At 41.1% G+C, this 19326-nt stretch overlaps 1 protein-coding gene across 5 annotated transcripts in view; it reads left to right on the top strand.

Moving 5' to 3' along the window:
• ARID1B (AT-rich interaction domain 1B) overlaps window positions 1-19326 on the top strand; it is a 541437-nt gene that overhangs the window by 373590 nt on the left and 148521 nt on the right. The window lies entirely within an intron of this gene.

The raw sequence follows: 19326 nt of genomic DNA, 5'->3' as shown, positions 1-19326 counted from the left end.
TGAAAAGATCATTCCAGAAGCAATATGTGTGGGATGTGGGAGGAAGGCACCAGGTGAGAAGAAACTTTAACCTAGGTTCTTCTTCTACATCTAATCCACAGTAACGCTGATTTTAAGGGACACATTGTTTTCATTGTTTTGACCCCTGGGGCCTCTGATTCCTCTTTGGGCACTTACTAGCACTTGAGTATAGAACCTCGAGTGTACCCTCTAATAGAAGCAACCATTGTGCTGATGTTAAACTCAAAATAAAAGAATCGAATGAATTGGAAATCTATTCCTTAACCCAGAATATATCAATTGGAGTGAAAATGGAAGCATGTGAATTGCAAATGAGAGAACTGTTAGAACAATGAAGTTTTATAATATAATTCTTTGACAAACACAACTTTTCTTTCTTCTCTGGGGACTCAGTCAATTTGCGGGAGTTTTTTGTTGGTTTTGGTTTTGGGTCTTTTTTCAAGGGTTGCTAATTTATTTCCAGTTGCTACAGGACTTACTGTTTGAAAGTATTTCATTGTTATGGTATCGAAGAAACAAATGGCTCCTAAGGGCTTGTGTCTTTTTGTTTTTTAAGTTTTATTTCCAGAATTTCTACGTGCTAAGCATTGCACTTCTGAAATAAACAGTAAAGTTTGCTCCCTGAGAGATGCAAGAGATGTTGTTCTATTGTTTCTCTGTTCTAAAGATTTATGATTCACTTTCAATATTAAAAAATAGAATCATCAGGCAAACACTAAATCCTCCCTGTTTAGGGATCTTGTTATTTTGTCAATTTACTTTGAAGGCACACGGATTATTAGTGTTTATCATTTCATGCATGGGAGTTGGTATTTGTCAAGCATCAACTCATTTTTTTTGCCTTCAAATACCATTGTGTTTTTCTTCCCTATGCATTAGCAGGCCTCAGAATTTGTCCTCTCATTAACTCTCCAAAAGCAATTTATAATTGATTCTGAATATCATTGCTTCAGGTATCAGTCAGCATAACTAGAGTTAATTGGTCCAGTGCTGATCACCCACCTAGCCTACTTCTACATTTAGCCTTCCAGAGCTCTTCACTACTTAGGATAACTATGTTTGCCAGTGGAAGTATTTGGAATCATGCAAGCATTCTCACAGTGTGGAGGCCCTACATTTTTAATGGACTTAGAGAGATTGGATAAATGGATACTTTTCATTTGGTTTTATGTAAGCTGGAATAATTGTGTTTCCAAAGTTTCAGCAGAAAGTAAGTTTGTCAGTCAGATCTGTACCCTGGATCTGTACCCCTTCAGTACTTGATATTCACTCCTCCCTCAGCCCCCCAACACTTGATATCAAGTACTGAAGGGGTACAGATCCAGATGTAACACAAAAGGGAAGGCCAATAGGGAAAATGAAGGCTTATTTAGGTAAATCCTCTTTGAGGAGATGTCATTTCAGAGGGGCTTTGAAAGTGGAGATAGTAATAGTCTGTCAGATATGAAGGTGGAAGGAGTTCTAGGCCTGAGGAAGAACATGGGCAAAAGGTTAGTGGTGGGATAGAGGAGATTGAAGTACAGAGTAGGTTGGTGTTAAAGGAGCAAAGTGTGCTGTTGGGTTGTAGTAGGAGATCAGCAAAGTAACTAAATTGCTGGAGAGCTGAATGAGGACCTCAGAGCCAATGATAAGAAGTTTTTGTTGGATGCAAAGCTGGATGGTAACTATTGGAAGTTGTTGAGGTTGGGGGAAGATGTGGGCTGAATTATTTTTTAGAAAAATGTTCCAGGCAGCAGGGTGAAGTATGGACTGGAGAGAGGGGAGAGACAGGAGGCAGAGAGGTCAGCAAGGAGGCAGATGCAGTAGTCAAGGAGGGCTAGGATAAATTCTTGGATTAACACGGAAGCAGTCTGAATAGAAAGGAAAGGGTGGATTCTGGAGATGTTGTGAAGGTAGAACCGACAGGATTTTGTGACATTTTGAACGTATGGGATAGATGATACTGGATAGATGTATGGGATATAGATCAAGGATACTTCAAACATGCCCATGTCTCTCCCATCCTAAAAAAACCCTCTCTTGACCCCACCTCACCTTCTAGTTATCGTCCCATATCCCTCCTACCATTCCTTTCCAAACTCCTTGAACGAGTTGTCTACACTCGCTGCCTAGAATTCCTCAATAACAACTCTCTCCTCGACCCCCTCCAGTCTGGCTTCCGTCCCCTACATTCCACGGAAACTGCCCTCTTAAAGGTCACCAATGACCTCCTGCTTGCCAAATCCAATGGCTCCTACTCTGTCCTAATCCTCCTCGACCTCTCAGCTGCCTTTGACACTGTGGACCACCCCCTTCTCCTCAACACGCTATCTGACCTTGGCTTCACAGACTCCGTCCTCTCCTGGTTCTCCTCTTACCTCTCCGGCCGTTCTTTCTCAGTCTCTTTTGCAGGCTCCTCCTCCCCCTCCCATTCTCTCACTGTGGGGGTTCCCCAAGGTTCAGTGCTTGGTCCCCTTCTGTTCTCGATCTACACACACTCCCTTGGTGACCTCATTCGCTCCCACGGCTTCAACCATCATCTCTACGCTGATGACACCCAGATCTACATCTCTGCCCCTGCTCTCTCCCCCTCTCTCCAGGCTCACATCTCCTCCTGCCTTCAGGACATCTCCATTTGGATGTCTGCCCGCCACCTAAAGCTCAACATGTTGAAGACTGAACTCCTTCTCTTCCCTCCTAAACCTTGCCCTCTCCCTGACTTTCCCATCTCTGTTGACGGCACTACCATCCTTCCCGTCTCACAAGCCCGCAACCTTGGTGTCATCCTCGACTCCGCTCTCTCATTCACCCCTCACATCCAAGCCGTGACCAAAACCTGCCGGTCTCAGCTCCACAACATTGCCAAGATCCGCCCTTTCCTCTCCATCCCAACCGCTACCCTGCTCATTCAAGCTCTCATCCTATCCCGTCTGGACTACTGCATCAGCCTTCTCTCTGATCTCCCATCCTCGTGTCTCTCTCCACTTCAATCCATACTTCATGCTGCTGCCCGGATTATCTTTGTCCAGAAACGCTCTGGGCATATCACTCCCCTCCTCAAAAATCTCCAGTGGCTACCAATCAATCTGCGCATCAGGCAGAAACTCCTCACCCTGGGCTTCAAGGCTCTCCATCACCTCGCCCCCTCCTACCTCACCTCCCTTCTCTCCTTCTACAGCCCAGTCCGCACCTTCCACTCCTCCACCGCTGATCTCCTCACCGTACCTCGCTCTCGTCTGTCCCGCCATCGACCCCCGGCCCACGTCATCCCCCGGGCCTGGAATGCCCTCCCTCTGCCCCTCCGCCAAGCTAGCTCTCTTCCTCCCTTCAAGGCCCTACTGAGAGCTCACCTCCTCCAGGAGGCCTTCCCAGACTGAGCCCCTTCCTTCCTCTCCCCCTCGTCCCCCTCTCCATCCCCCCATCTTACCTCCCTCCCTTCCCCACAGCACCTGTATATATGTATATATGTTTGTACATTTTTTTTTACTCTATTTATTTATTTAATTTATTTGTACATATCTATTCTATTTATTTTATTTTGTTAGTATGTTTGGTTTTGTTCTCTGTCTCCCCCTTTTAGACTGTGAGCCCACTGTTGGGTAGGGACTGTCTCTATATGTTGCCAATTTGTACTTCCCAAGCGCTTAGTACAGTGCTCTGCACATAGTAAGCGCTCAATAAATACGATTGATGATGATGATGATACTGCCAAAGTTACAGGCTTGGAAGCAGTGATAAAATGTCAAGGGAAGGACAGAGTTTGGGTGGGAAGATGAGGAGTTTCGGGAATGTTACATTTGCCATGTGGGCGGGACATCCAAGTAGAGATGTCTGAAGGCAGGAAGAAATGTGAAACTGCAGAGAAGGAGCAATATCAGGGCTGGAGAGATAGATTTGGAAATCATCCATGTAGAGATGGTAGTCAAAACCCTAGGAGCAAATGAGTTCTCCAAAGGAGTGGATGTAGATGGAAAGTAGAAAGGGACTCAGAACTGAACTATGAAGACCTTCCAGTTAGAGAGTGTGAGGCAGAGGAATAAACTGAGGGAGAGAGAGGGGATCTAGAAATGAGCCCTGTGGGACTCTCACAGTTAGGGAGTGGGAGTCAGAGGAGGAGCCTGTGAAAGAGACTGAGAAGGAGTGTTCAGAGAGATAGGAGGAGAACCAGGACAGGACAGCGTCAGTGAAGCCAAGGTTGGATAATGTTTCCAGAAGGGGTGGAAATACCATGTACCAATAATACATACTTTTATCATCATTATTATTATTGTAAGGGGTGGTCCATAGTGTCAAAGGCAGCGAAAAAGTCAAGGAGAAGTAGGATGGAATAGAGGGTATTAGATCTGGCAAGAAGTTTACGCAAGTTCATTCTTAAGGTGTTATTTAGGGTATTTTTCAACATTGGAAAGTAGATAAATATAAAAGAAACAGTAAAAAGGAAAAATGCCAATTTCGGCATAAAGCCGTACTTATTAGAGGTCACAAGACTGACCTAGATATTGGCCTAGAAAGAAGAGTTGTGTGCTATCTCCCCAGTCATTCAACTCCCCAAGCCAATAACTCCCAGCTACTTCGTCCGCTGACTCCTCCATCTCTTCTGGTTCTTTAGCTCTGAAGATTTTTTTTTCAAAATTTAGTGTCCTTAACAGATGTATTACTGTATTTTGAATTCCGATATTTAATAGGAAGTCATTGAAAAGTCCTTCTGTATGGATATGCCCATTGATCAATATGATTAAAGGGTCTATGGACCACCTGCCTTTTCTGCATAATTTCTAAAGAGTAGTATGAAGAGTAAAAGCTGAGTTTTTCTTCTTGGAGAGAGTTCAAATCATGGCATATTTTAGCAAACCCTGGAGGTGGGTGCATTGAATAAAACTCCTTTCCCTAATAAATGAAGAGAAGCAATATGGTTCAGTGGAAAGAGCACAGGCTTGGGAGCCAGAGGTCATGGGTTCTAATCCTGCCTCTGCCACTTGTCCGTTGTGTGGCTTTGGGCAAGTCACATAACTTCTCTGTGCCTCAGTTACCTCATCAGTAAAATTGGGATTAAGACTGTGAGCCCCACATGGGACAACCTGATCACCTTGTATCCCCACAAGCGCTTAGAACAGTGCTTCAAATGTAGTAAGCGCTTAACAAGTGCCATTATTATTATATTATTATTGTGAAGTATATTTCATTCAACCTTGTTTACTGTCACTAACTATAGCACAACAATGAAAATGTTCCATCAGAGGCTGAGTGCTAGCTAGTTCACAGCCTTTGAGAAATATTGTTTCATGTTTGCATACTCTGATTTTAGGGTTAAAAGCTCCAAAGAATAATTTACTATTGAAACGAAAAGAGAAATGCTGAAATCCTACATGTAACTGCACTGAGGGTTTCCTCTAAATAGGATCTTAAATCAGAATAGACCTGACCCTCAGAAAATCTTTGTTTGAGTCAGAAACTTGGACAAATCTAATAATGGACCTGGAGGTTCATGAAGTATTTCCCAAGATAATTTTTTTTTTTAGTTACCTATGGTTTGGGGCACAGATTATAAATCCACTTAAAACTATTTCAAAAGTCTTTTCATTACATGGCTAAAAGGGTTTGAAAAAAGCCATTTTTTTTTTTTTAGTTTTATTTGTTAAGCACTTACTTTCTACGTGCCAGGCACGTATCCTAAGAAGTGTTGGGATAGATACAAGCTAATCAGGTTTGACAGTCCATGTCCCATATGTGGCTCACAGTCTAAATCTCCATTTTAAATATGAGGAAACTGAGGCACAGAGAAGTTAAGTGACTTGTCCAAGGTCACACAGGAGACAAGTGGCGGAGTTGGGATTAGAACCCAGGTCCTCTGATTACCAGATCTTATTAGGTGTCTGGGTAGAGACTACTTAATTTGAAAAGGAGAATCTGAGACTTAAAATGAGCATTTACCTCACATCATTCAGGTGCTTCCATTTTTCCAGTGGCATATATATAATTTAAGTGTGTTGACTCATTTTCTGTATAGACAATTAGCCTTTTGAAAGACTTCTTGAAGCACTATTTTAGAATGTTTTTTTATTGAAAAGAAGCTTTCTAACAATTTGAAAATTAAGGCCATTTGTGGTTGTGTTCAGCCAAAGCATTGGCTGAAAAGTGTGTAACAGTTGTAAGAAAGTATTGTTTGTTTCCTGTCTACAAAACAAGGTATGGGAATATTAATTTATAGTAATGTGTGTGTGTGTGTGTGTGTGTGAATGTTTTTAAAGGACTAAGAACTCTTAAGTCATTTTAGTAGGTAAGGTTTAATCAGTCAAGCATTCTTATTTATTAAGTGCTTACTGTGTGCAGACCACTGTAATCAATCAATCAATTAATCGTATTTATTGAGCACTTACTGGGTGCAGAGCACTGTACTAAGTGCCTGGGAAGTAAAAGTTGGCAACACATAGAGATGGTCCCTACCCAACAGTGGGCTCACAATCCACTTGGGAGAGTACAACATAGCAATAGAACAGACACATTCCCTGCCTGAGGTTTGGCCCTCTATTATTAAATTTGGATTCGACTCTATCATAGCAGCCCAGAATTGTTTTACAAGTATAGCTCCAGTGTAAAATATTTAACATTGTAGGCATGTGTAGGCTTACCTTGTCAGTGTAGTAATTTCTGCACCGTGTCTGGAATAACCTGTAATTTTCATGTGGTTAATTCTATTTAGGTTAATCTATATTTAAAATCTAAAAATGGAGTACTAGGAAGAGACGTTGGGAAAGAGGAAGATTTCCTATATCTGAAAGCTAAAATTGGCAGATATCATCAAGCTTCATAGATGGGAAGCATTATGTGAAATGGCATTAAGTAATCCTTAAGGACAATCATTCAGTCCCCCCAAACAAGGGACTTGGGTTTCTCTCCATGATTGAAACACCTACTCTAATTTGATGTTTATCCTGGCACTCTCTGGGGGCCATTGTAAGCAAGAGTTGCCCAACTGTGCAGTGTTTCACAACTCTGACCCGCCATTGACTGATCTAATACCATCAAACTAATTGCATTTAGGATGTTACTTGGAGTATTATGAGGCTGATTTTTTTTACCACTTATTTAATTAAGAATGGGAGGCAAAATTTATAATCTAGTCCCAGTTCTGTTGTAGCAGCAAAGCACATATTGCAATCCCGTCTGGTTCTCTAAGAAACCAACGGGTGATAAATTGATCGAAACCAAAGGTGTATTTAACTTGCTTCTTGGGGAGGATCAATATATTAAAAGTGAGCTGCAATAAAGAAAACCACCTGCAGTATGTTTGGCTGTATGATAGTGTTTGTGTATTTTATGTATGTATTGATCCATAAATTTTTCCGGGCTTCACCTTCTGTCTCTTGTTCCCATGTAGTTTGCCTCACACATATTACCCAAATCACTGCGTCACTGGTGATAGTTGTTTGCTATTTTGAAAGCTACTCTTTGTCAAAGTCTGGTAAGATTGGACCACCATGAAAGTAGGGCAAGAGCAAAATCTTAGAGTGGGAACTTTTGGCCTTTTCCCCAAGTGTGTGTGTGTGTGTGTGTATGGTGTGTATGTGTGCATATACCGAGAGTGGAGGGAAGATGAACACGTATAATGCTTGTACTTGAGAAAGAAATCCTGTAACTAAAACCAGTTACAAATTCATGAATAACGTTAACACAAAGGGAAGAAGTGTGGCCTAGTGGAAAGAGCACGGACCTGAGAGTCAGAGGACCTGTGTTCTAATCCCGGCTCTGCCACTTGTCCACTGTGTGACCTAGGGCAGTTCACTTAACTTCTCTGTTCCTCAACTATCTCATCTGTAAAATATGGATTAATACTGTAGGACATGGACTGTGTCCATCTTGATTATCTTGTATCTACCCTAGCACTTAGTATAGTGCCTGGCGCATAGTAAGTGCTTAACAAATACCATAAAAATCATGGGCAAGGAATACTGTGGAGGGTTAAGGAAATAGAGGAACTGCCACCTCTCTAAGGTTTTGTCAGAGGTACCAAATTTAAAAGAAGCAGCATGGCTTAGTGGAAAGAGCTCAGGCTTGGGAGTCAGAGGACATGGGTTCTAATACCGACTCCACCACTTGTCTAATGTGTGACTTTGGGCAAGCCACTTAACTTCTCTGTGCCTCAGTTACTTCGTCTGTAAAATGGGGATTAAAACTGTGAGTGCTGCATGGGACAACCGATTACCCTGTATCTACTTCTGTGCTTAGAACAGTGCTTGGCACATAGTAAACACTTAACAAATACCATTATCATTATTATTAATAATAATAATAATAATAATAAAAGCACCACATAGTGTTATCAATCACTCAATCATAGTTATTGAGTGTTTACTTTGTGCAGAGCATTGTACTTGGGAGAGTACACTATAACAGACACATCCCCTGCCCACAACAAGCTAGCAGCAAATATAATGTTGAGATAAAAAGTTGAAGTGAAATCTTTTTTTGGCAATAGTGAATTTGTCTTCCGTGATTCCATGAACAAAATGCCTCCCAAAGCAGTGCCTTGAGAAAGAGATCAGATATACCATACCTTGGGATATGGGGACTTCACGCCTTTAAAAGTGTCCCAGCAATTACCTTACCTGCCAGCTTTCCAACAAGATAAATGGAAGCACTGTAGCTTGAAGGTGCCTTGGTTTGAATGAGATGCAGTAAGGTCTTTCTGTTCTTTACAGGCATCATAGATCTGATAGTACTTATAAAAGAAGAATAGAGTTGGTGCCCTGCTGACTAAATTGTCCTCTAGAGAAGTATTAGTTACAGAGCTTCTTTGTTAACTAGGCTGCATGTTTTAAACCACTGTGGAAGTTCTTTTATTAGCAGGTTTCTAAATAGCTCTGCCTTTGGATACCTTAAGAGGGTGTATATGCGTATAGAGCCATCTTCTTTACATATAAAATATATGTGCTTAAACATTGCATATATAACTGGCTGTAATATAGAAATTACAGATTTCTTTATTTCTGCTTTGTTGCACAGAGGCACAGTTAACATTAAAATGCTGATGACAAGTGAACAGTAAGGCCACAGTTCTTACTGTTTTCATTCCATAAGTATATTCTTCTCTTGGCATTTTGCCCAAATAACTACTTGCGTAAGAGAAAAGTTTTTGGTGTCTTTGCAGCTTGAAGCAGGCTCTTCTAACACGCATCCATAACACATTTTCAAATAACATGGAATTTTAAGGTTGGGCAGGGAAGGAATTTTTTAGGCTAGTCAGGGAATTGTAAAAATTGCCAAGTAACACTTCTGCTCGCAAAAACCAAAGACATCTGGAAAATTGACTTCTTTTAATTACAAGTAGCGATGCTTTAAAAACAACTAAAAAAGATTCCATGTTTGGCAGATCAGTTGGTCATCTATGTTTTTTGTTTGTATTGTGTGTAAAATCAATAGTTTTATTTTTCTCTAAGTAATATGAGAAAATTTGCTTTGTCCACATCTGACAGCAGTTATTTAGTCTTAATTAACGATTAATTAAATAACTAATTGGGAGCAGGGTGGCCTAGTAGAAAGAGCATGGGCCTTGGTGTCAGGGGACCTGGGTTTTAATTCGTGTACCACCACTTATCTGCTGTGACCTTTAGCAAATCACTTAACTTCTCTGATCCTCAGTTACCCCATCTGTAAAATGGGAATTAAATCCTTCTCCCTCTGTTTTAGATTGTTAGCCTCATATAGGATGAGTTGTGTCCAACCTGATGATCTTGTATCTATCTCAGCACTTAGTACGATGCCTGGCACATAATAAGTGCTTAACAAATTTTCATTAAAACCTTAATGTATGCCGCAGGACTCATTAATACTTGATTCCTCATTCTTGAAATGTTCTATGTTAAAGCTTGAAAGAGTAGATTTGGATTGCAGTTCTTAAATGATGATGTGTCTATGTTGATACTTATAGTAGTTAATGGTGAAAATAACCCTGCCGTTGGTAGGCATAGAGCATTGTCTGTAAACTGTAAGCTCGTTAAGGGCAAGGAATGTGTCTATCAATTCTGTTATATTGTACTCTCCCAAGCACTTAGTACAGTGTTCTGCACACAGTAAGTGCTCAATAAATACGATTGAATGATTGATGATGTAATAAGTGTTATTTAAATCAGACTGAAATATAGTCATAGGTTACTTGTAGCCTCTCCAATGCTGCTTTATCCTGTGGAGGAGAAAAAACACAGTTTAGTTCTCTAAGAAGATTGGCAACCCATGTATCCCCTTGTGCTTTTATGAATGAGTTGCAACAAGTTTTAAGGAAATCCCTTGAAGGCATGTGCTTCAAGAAATAATACTAATAATAATAATAATAATAATGATGGCATTTGTTAAGCGCTTACTATGTGCAAAGCGCTGTTCTAAGCGCTGGGGTAGATACAAGGTGATCAGGTGGTCCCCCGTGGGGCTCACAGTCTTCATCCCCATTTTACAGATGAGGTAACTGAGGCACAAAGAAGTGAAATGACTTGCCCAAGGTCACACAGCTGACAAGTGGTAGAGTCGGGATTCAAACCCATGACCTCTGACACCCAAGCCTGGGCTCTTTCCACCGAGCCACGCTGGGACCTGTCAGTCTCTGTTTCTCCCAGGTGAGATTAGCAAAATAAAAAGTCATCCAGCAACCTGATAGAAAAAATGAACTTGAATGTTATCCTGTCGTTCCAGTACACCAGCATGTGTACATTCAAAGGAAACCGAATAGTTTTCATTGTGGTGGGCTCAAAGCATTTGCCTGGATCACGGAGGTGTAAATCATTTCCTCATTCACAGTATTCTAATAAATTTCTTAATAAAACTGATCAAGTTCACCATGCCTTCAAAAAGTGAGTTGCCTACAGTTCTGAATCCTGCGGAGGGCAGAGCTGCTTTTGAATTGAAATGGCCACTCTAAACATCAATATTTTCCCACCTGTATGTGTGCAAATTTATCCACCTAGTATGCTTCAAGCAGAAAATGCTTCCTACTTTTTAAACCGAGACTTCAGTCCTGGAAACCTGCACTAAGAAGTAGATTTTTTTCCCATGGTATTTGTTTACTATATTCGAGGCATTGTACTAAGTACTGGGGTAGTTACAAGATAATCAGGTTTGACACTCTCCCTGTCCCATATAGAGCTCCCATTATTAATGCCCATTTTACAGCCAACGTAACTGAAGCACATAGAAGTGAAGTGACTTGCACAAAGTCACACAGCAGACAAGTGACAGAGCCGGTATTAGAACCCAGGTCCTTCTGACTCCCAAGTCTGTGCTCTTTCCATTAGGCCACACTGCATCTCATCTAGAACTAGTGGTTTGCATGGAGCAATTCATGTTCTATTGCCTCACTAGTCGCATGTCCTTCCGCTGGGGCCCAAAATGCTTCAAGAGAACAGGCAGACAGAGATGCAGCACACTGCTAAATCACACACTGCTAAAGAAGCAGTGTGGCTCAGTAGGAAAGAGCCCGGGCTTTGGAGTCAGAGGTCATGGGTTCAAATCCCAGCTCTGCCAATTGTCAGCTGTGTGACTTTGGGCAAGTCACTTAACTTCTCTGTGCCTCAGTTACCTCATCTGTAAAATGGGGATTAAGACTGTGAGCCCCACCAGGGACAACCTGATCACCTTGTAACCTCCCCAGCGCTTAGAACAATGCTTTGCACATAGTAAGCGCTTAATAAATGCCATTATTATTATTATTATTATTATTATTATTATTATTATTATTATTATTATTATGGCCTTCCCTGACTAAGTCCTCCTTTCCTCTTCTCCCACTCCCTTCTGCATCGCCTTGACTTGCTTCCTTTATTCATCCCCCTTCCCAGCCCCACAGCCATTATGTACATAGCTGTAATTTTATTTATTTATATTAATGTGTCTCCCCTTCTAGATTATAAGCTGTGGACAGGGAATGTGTCTTTTATATGGTATTTTCCCAAGCACTTAGTACAGTGCTCTATACACAGTATGCGCTCAATCAATCCGATTGACTGACGTGTGGTCTTTGCCCATGTCAACCAGCTACAAGCAGACTCAAGACTTGTAGCCCGAGGCTCCTTTCCACTGGACCAACAACAGGGCTAATAGTGAACCTAAATGAGCAACCAGAATAGTTAGTGGGAAAGATTTTATTGTTGTTATAACTTGAGAGCTAGACATCTGGGGAAACCTAGGTTAATGCTGCTGTTATTATTATTCTTATGCATTGTTGCAGTGTGGATTCAGAATAGATTATTCCACTTAGCCAATTTTAGTTTAGGGAGTTTATGAAACTATTTCCGCAGGTGGTATTTGTATCTAGCCATATTTTTGCTGCATTTATTATGTTTAATGAGTACTTAGACCAGTACTAAGCACTCTGTGGGTGCTCAGTAAATACTTGTTAAGGGTCTAATTGATAATACCATTTATCATTTGACTCAATGAAGATGATACTTTATGTCACTTAGAAAGGTGTTACCCTGCCTACTGTAAGATACACTTGTGTTTCTAAAACTGAAGTGATTGCTCATCTTCATCTGGTATATGGCCACAGGGAATATTTAAATATTATCAGTATTTCCCCTGTAAATGCAAATTGGTATTTATTAAATTTGTCAATAAAAAATACTTGACATTTTGCAGTGTACTTCTTTCTGTTTTTCTTGTGATAAATACCGAGCATATCTTTTGAGTTGTAGTGGTAAAGACAAAATTGCAATGATAAAACAACTCCAGAACAAAGTGGGAAATATATTAAGAAAATAAGTACAGACCTTCAAAAGCAGTTTTCCTGAACATTACTTGCAAAAATCACCTTAACTACACTATTTCATGTGAAGTAGGATGGTCTAGTAGAAAGAACACAAGCCTAGGTGTTAGAGGACCTGGGTTCTAATCCTTACTCTGGCATGTAACTGGTATATGACCTTCGGCAAGTCACTTAACTTCTCTGTGCCTCGGTTCACTCATCTATAAAATAAGGATTCAATACCCATTCTTCTCATTTTGACTGTGATCTCCTTGTGGGATCTGATTGTCTAGTATCTACCTCAGTACATTGTACTGTGCTTGGATCATAGTAAACGCTGAACAAATACCACTGTTATTTTTACTGATTATTTTTAAAGCTCAGAAATAATTAAGTTTGCATTTTAGACTTCTCTAGTGTTGGTTTAGTCTTCGGTGCCAGGATGATTTTTTTTCCCCCCGTGGATATGTTTTGCTGCGTTAGAAGGTTATGCCTCGTATTTCCAGTAAAAGTTTTACACATCCTATAATTTATTTTAAAAAAAACCACATCGGTTTCATTCTGGCCCATGTTTTTGGAAATATATCTTGTATAATCTTGAATAGTGTTTATACTGTTTGTCATTGTGTCACAGGTGTTACAACGGTGTGGAGTATTTCAGTGTCACCACAAATTTAGTTTTATTCAAATGTTAGAAAGCCTAATGGTTTTAGACAAGGATTGTCATAGGGCTTCGCTCCTCTTGCACCAAAAATGACATGTATGTTTGGGTTGCATTAATTATATGAATGCAAAACATCTCTAGGCTTTGGTCCTATTTTTCTTTAGCCTTTTTTGTTTCAGGCCATAGGAGTCTTGTTTAGTTAAATTTGCCTGCGTTAAATTTATTGCCTCGGGAGTCATTTCATCTCAAGTCACTCTGTAATTTAACAGACATGGTGTTTATGATGGGTAAGACAGCCTTTGTTCTGTAAAGTTGAGAAACCAAAACTGGTCAACCTCAGAAGTCACCGCTCACTTTATTCCTTGTGTGCAGTCCCTAGATAATGAGACCGATGCTGTCCTGCTAAAGAGAACAGTCTGCTTTGAGTCCCTGGTTTTTTTTTGTTGTTTTTTTGTTGTTGGTTGGTTTTTAGTGGTATTTGTTAAGTGCATACTCTGTGCCAGGATTGTACTAAGCAGTAGGGTAGATACAAGTTAATCAGGTTGGACACAGTCCCTGTCCCACACAGGGCTCTTGGTCTTAATCCCCATATGACAGATGAAGCTAATGAAGCACAGAGAAGTAAAGTGACTTGCCTGAGGTCACACAGCAGACAAGTGGCAGAGCCGGCAGTAGAACCCAGGTCCTTCTGATTTGTAGGCCCGTGCTCTGTCCACTAGGCCACGCTGCTTCCTGCAGCCCCCTCATTGTCCTTTCCCTTATTGATGCCTCTTGGTGCCAGGAAGTTGGGGCAGTGTGGTGGGCATGTGCTGCTATCTATTGAGAAGCAACTTTGTCTAGTAGATAGATCACAGACCTAGGAGTCAGGAGGACCTGGGTTCTAATCCTGCTTCTGCCATTTGTCTGCCATGTGACCTTGGGCAAATCACTTCACTTCAGTGACCTCTTCTGTAAATTGGGGGTTATTGAAACTGTGTCCATGTGGGACAGGGACTGTGTCCAACCCGATTTGCCTGTATGCACCCCTGTGCTTAGTACAGTTCCTGGCACATAATAAGCACTGAACAAACACCACAATTATTATTATTATTAGTAGTAGTAGTAGTGTAGTAGTATGTCAGCATGGCCACCACCACTGCACACTCTCTCCTTCGCCTCTTTAAGACATCCCAAAAGGGCTCACTGGAGAGTAGCAAAGGAGGAAACAACACTAGTAACTGCCACTCCAGAGTCATCAGTGTTCTTCAAGTGGAGAAGGAAGGGATGAGAGGATGTTGATTGCTCCTGTGTTGATAATATCAATAAATATAGCATTTGTAAAACATAGGTGCCAAACAGTAGTATAATAGTATATAGTATTATATTATATATTATATATGTATAATATATTATATGATTATATATATTATATAGTAGTACAGTATAATGTAATTATATTATGATATATAATATACTATAATAATAGTATAAGTGATAAGTGCTAACTGTGTACAGAGCACTGTTCTAAGCCCTGGGGAAGAATACATAGGTGGGAATTAGATATGGTCCCTGTCACTTGGGGCAGACAGAAGACAATCGGGTTGGATGCCACCCCATCCCACTTGGGAATTCCAAACTACATGGAAGGGAGAACAGGTATTTAAATCTCATTATACAGGTGAGGAACCTGAGGCACAGAGGAGTTAAGTGTCTCACCTAAGGGAAGTTCTTGAGATTGTTGTTGGAATTCTGTCATGACCTGAGCTGGTTCTTCAGGTGCTTATAATACAAGACTTTTTTTCATTAAGAAATATGTTTGTTAAAATGCAGTGGACTGGGATATATTCACACATTCTAATGCTAATGCCACATCGGCTTCTGGAATAACGTCCCAACATTATTGACTTATTCAGCTTGTAACTAGCCACATGATTTAGACTGTGAGCCTGCTGTTGGGTAGGGACCATCTCTATATGTTGCTAACTTGTACTTCCCAAGCGCTTAGTACAGTGCTCTGCACACAGTAAGCGCTCAATAAATACGATTGAATGAGTGAATGCCTTGTCATTTTTTCCTCATCCTGCACTTGTGGTGTTGATTTCCATTCCTAAAGTGTACCATCTTATACTTAGCTCTGGTGAATTTCATCTTGTTTGTGTAGAGCTACTTTTCTGATTTGTCAGTGTCACTTTGAATTTTCTTCCTGACATTAAATGTGCTAGCAATTTCTCAGTTTCATGTCCTCTGCAAATTTGATGAGCATAGCCTCATTTCCTTTATCAGTAAAGATACTGAGGAAAGCTGACCCTAATGTGGGTTCCTGTGAAATACCACTTAAAATATCTCATTTTGCCACCGTGCAGTTGATAATTCCCCTTTGCCTGGAACTCTGGAGTAGGTGACCAGATTACAGGATACCCAGAGGGAGAAAGAGGCAGGGCTTGTGGGAATTAAGGCTTAAATGTAAGAGAGAGACAGAGATGGAAAGGGACAGAGAGAGGGAGAGAAGGAAATGGAGAGAATAGGTAAAGAAGAAGCCCACAGTCACCCTCCACTGCCAGCACCACAGGTACTTCCACAGAACACCTTAGCCTGGGCCAGCTCAGCTGGACTTGCCACCTTTGGTGCTGCTTCTGGCCAATTTCGGCTAGTTTGGTGGTGGTAAGACTGGTAGCAGGAGAAGGAAGAAAAGTAGACTGGGCAGGCCTCCATCCCTTCTCCTTTGTTGTTTGTTTTGTTTTATGGTATGTGTTAAGCTCTTATTATGTGTTAAACACTGTTCTAAGCGCTGAGGTAGATACAAGTTAATTAGTTTAGAAACAGTCCCTTGACTCTCATGGGCCTCACAGTCTAAGTAGGAGGGAGAACAGGAGAACAGAGACAGAAAGAAGTTAAGTGGTTTGCCCAAGGTCGCACAGCAAATAGGATTAGAGCCAGGATTAGAGGAGTCTGGTCACCTGAGCCAACCATGCCTTCCAGTCAGTCGTATTTATTAAGCACTTACTGTGTGCAGAATACTGTACTAAGTGCTTGGGAGAGTACAATATAACAGATAGGGTATGTTGACTTAGTTTGCTAAGGAACCTGCCATAAACAGTGGAAGAAAACCCCCCGTTATTCTGTGAATTGATTTCATCCACATGTCTCATTTTTGCCACCTGTCATTTCCTCTAAAGGGAAATTAAATTTGCCTGGCTGGGTTTTTTTTCCCAAAAGCCACATCAGTTGTTTCTTTATATCACTTAATACCACCACCTCCAAGAATATCATGGTGAAATGTGACCCCAATTGAACTGAGATGGGAGAAAATACTCATTTTTACTTTTGTGCTTTCTTTTCCATTCAGGAATTGGGCTAAATGCTTTTTCAGATTGTGTGTGGTGGTTTTTGAGTTTGTTTGTTTTTTTATTTGAGGTTTTATGTAAGACTCGGCTGAACATCCATTGGGGACCAGATTCTCAATTTGCATTCTTAAATGGCATGTGGAACTTGAGCTTCCCATATCTGGGTTAAAATGCAACCAACTTTTTATGTCTTAGAGCCGGGATGGAGCCGCTCCAGGCATTGAGTGAAGAAATAGGCTGTAGACTTGCAGTGGCAGTGGGGAATTTAGGTAGGCAGCATGTAATTATCTAACTTGAGAGTTTGACCTGAGCATCAGAGTTAATATCACTTCACCGGATAAGACTGCCAAGGGATCTTTAATAACTACAAGTGGTCAAGTCTACAACTTCTAGGTCTCATCCAAAAGTTTAATAGATTGAATGAAAATACTCCAGGGACTCTATGCTTGACACCCCTCATGTAAAGCATTGATGGTGATTTAATATGCAGTCAAAGCTATACAATATAGAAACCTAGGGCTAGTAAGCCCATAAATCAAATACTAAGTGGTATTAGTGTACCTATTGATGAATATTTTCAACTGAGTGAACATACATTTGCAAGGTCAGGACAAAATGTGAAATTTTTGTCAGGGTAGAGCTAGTAAAATCTGCTAAGGTTTTGAATTCCTTTGGCTACAGAAAGTAGCAGGGAATGTAAATGTTCTCTTTCCTGAGAGAAGTGCTGCAGATACCTTTGCCCTAGCTCCATTTCTGTTGAAACAAGAACAGATGAGCAAGTTTTGCCAATATCATACACAGTAATTCATGGATTTCCTTTCAGGTGTTCTGATTGGCAGTTCCTTGTGCCATGAAGCTGTTGACCACTTAAACTAGAAAGGGACCTTGAAATAGTTTTTCCTACTAGTACAGGATTTTGGAGACCAAGACATAAGCTCATTGTGGACAGGGGACATTTTCACCAACTCTGTTAGAGTGTACTGTCCCAAGCACTTAGTAAGTGCTCTTCACACAGTAAGCACTCAGTAAATACGACTGATTCATTCAATCATATTTATTGAGTGCTTACTGTGTACAGAGCACTGTACCAAGTGCTTGGGAAGTACAAGTCAGCAATATATAGAGATGGTCCCTACCCAACAATGGGCTGATTGATTGATTGATTTAAAATATATCCTTTGCCCACTTATATCATCACTTTGGTAAGAAGCATTAGTGATGCCAGACCCCTGAAAACTTTTATATGTATCATGTTGAGGATATGGTTTTCCTGGGGTGGTGACAGAGGACTAGAAAGCCTCTCAAAAGGGGTTCATGGAAGAGAGAGGCGTTTGCATCCAAGTTAAGTGCTTAGTACAGTGCTCTGCACACAATAAGCGCTCAATAAATACGATTGAATGAATGAATGAATTTTGAAATGCACAGTCGATCAAGTTATGTGTTTTCAGGTCAAGAGTCCACATACTGACTTTAAATAACAAGGAAACCATATCTTGAAACAGTGGTAGAAGTAGGTGCAGTCAGTTGAAACAGTGGCTCTGGGTTTATTGCAGGGAACTGTACAGTAAGAGGTAATAATGATGATAGTAATACTTTGTTTTTTTATATAGAACTTTCATTTAATTTACTTTTGTTCTCCCATCATCCTTGTGAGGTAGGGAAAGGCAGCAACCATCATCCCCATTTACTGATGCAGAAAATGAGGTGTTGAGAGGTTAAGTGACATGCCCAAGGTCACACAGCAGACCAGTGGCAGAACTAGGAAAGGAACCCGGGTCCTCCAACACCCATGTGCTCTGGTCTTTCCACACAACATACTGCCTCCTCAACTTCATCTATTTTCTGGTTCCAGCCTCAGCACTAGGGGGTCCAGTCCTCCTTGGGGTGATGCGGAAATCAGAAGTGAGGGTGAAAGGGCCACCTCCAGGCTCATTCTCTACCCTAGACTCAGGGATGGTATCAGGAGTAGATTTTTGGGTTGGTGGAGGTCCTGTTGGAGTAGCTTAGCCCTGCCCTGTCTTCCTTCACTCCTGAGGCCTCTGCAGTTGTGAGATTCCCCAGTTATCTACTAGCAACACCAGCCAGGCAGCCAGAAGGCTTGGTGCAAAGCTGGAGTCCAGCAGCGTGGCCTAGTGGAAAGGGTACGGGCCTGAAAGTCAGAGGACGTGGGTTCTCATCCCAGCTATACCACATGTCCACTGTGTGACCTTGGGCAAGTCACTTGACTTCTCTGGGCCTCACTTATTTCATCTGGAGAATGAGCTTTAAGATTGTGAGCCCTATGTGAGACAGGCACTGTGTCCAACGTGATTATCTTGCAACTGTCTAGTATTTAGAACAGTGCTTCGCACACAGTAAGCAATTCACAAATACCACAATTATTATTATTATAAAGACCTCACAGTCCACTGGGACCTTAGGGACTTTACCCCTGACTTTTTTCCCCAAACCCGGGTTGCAGGGCAGTGAATGGGATATAATAATAATAATAACAATAATAAAAATAGTATTTGTTAAGTGCTTAATAGGTGCCAGGAACTGTACTAAGTGCTGGGGTAAATACAAGCTAATCAGGTTTGACACAGACCCTGTCCCACGTGGGGTTCACA

The sequence above is a fragment of the Tachyglossus aculeatus genome, chromosome 2, assembly GCF_015852505.1.
Source record: "Tachyglossus aculeatus isolate mTacAcu1 chromosome 2, mTacAcu1.pri, whole genome shotgun sequence".
Classification (NCBI taxonomy): Eukaryota; Metazoa; Chordata; class Mammalia; order Monotremata; family Tachyglossidae; genus Tachyglossus; species Tachyglossus aculeatus.
Note: the sequence above shows the minus strand (reverse complement) of the source record. Positions and strands in the feature narration are given on the sequence as shown.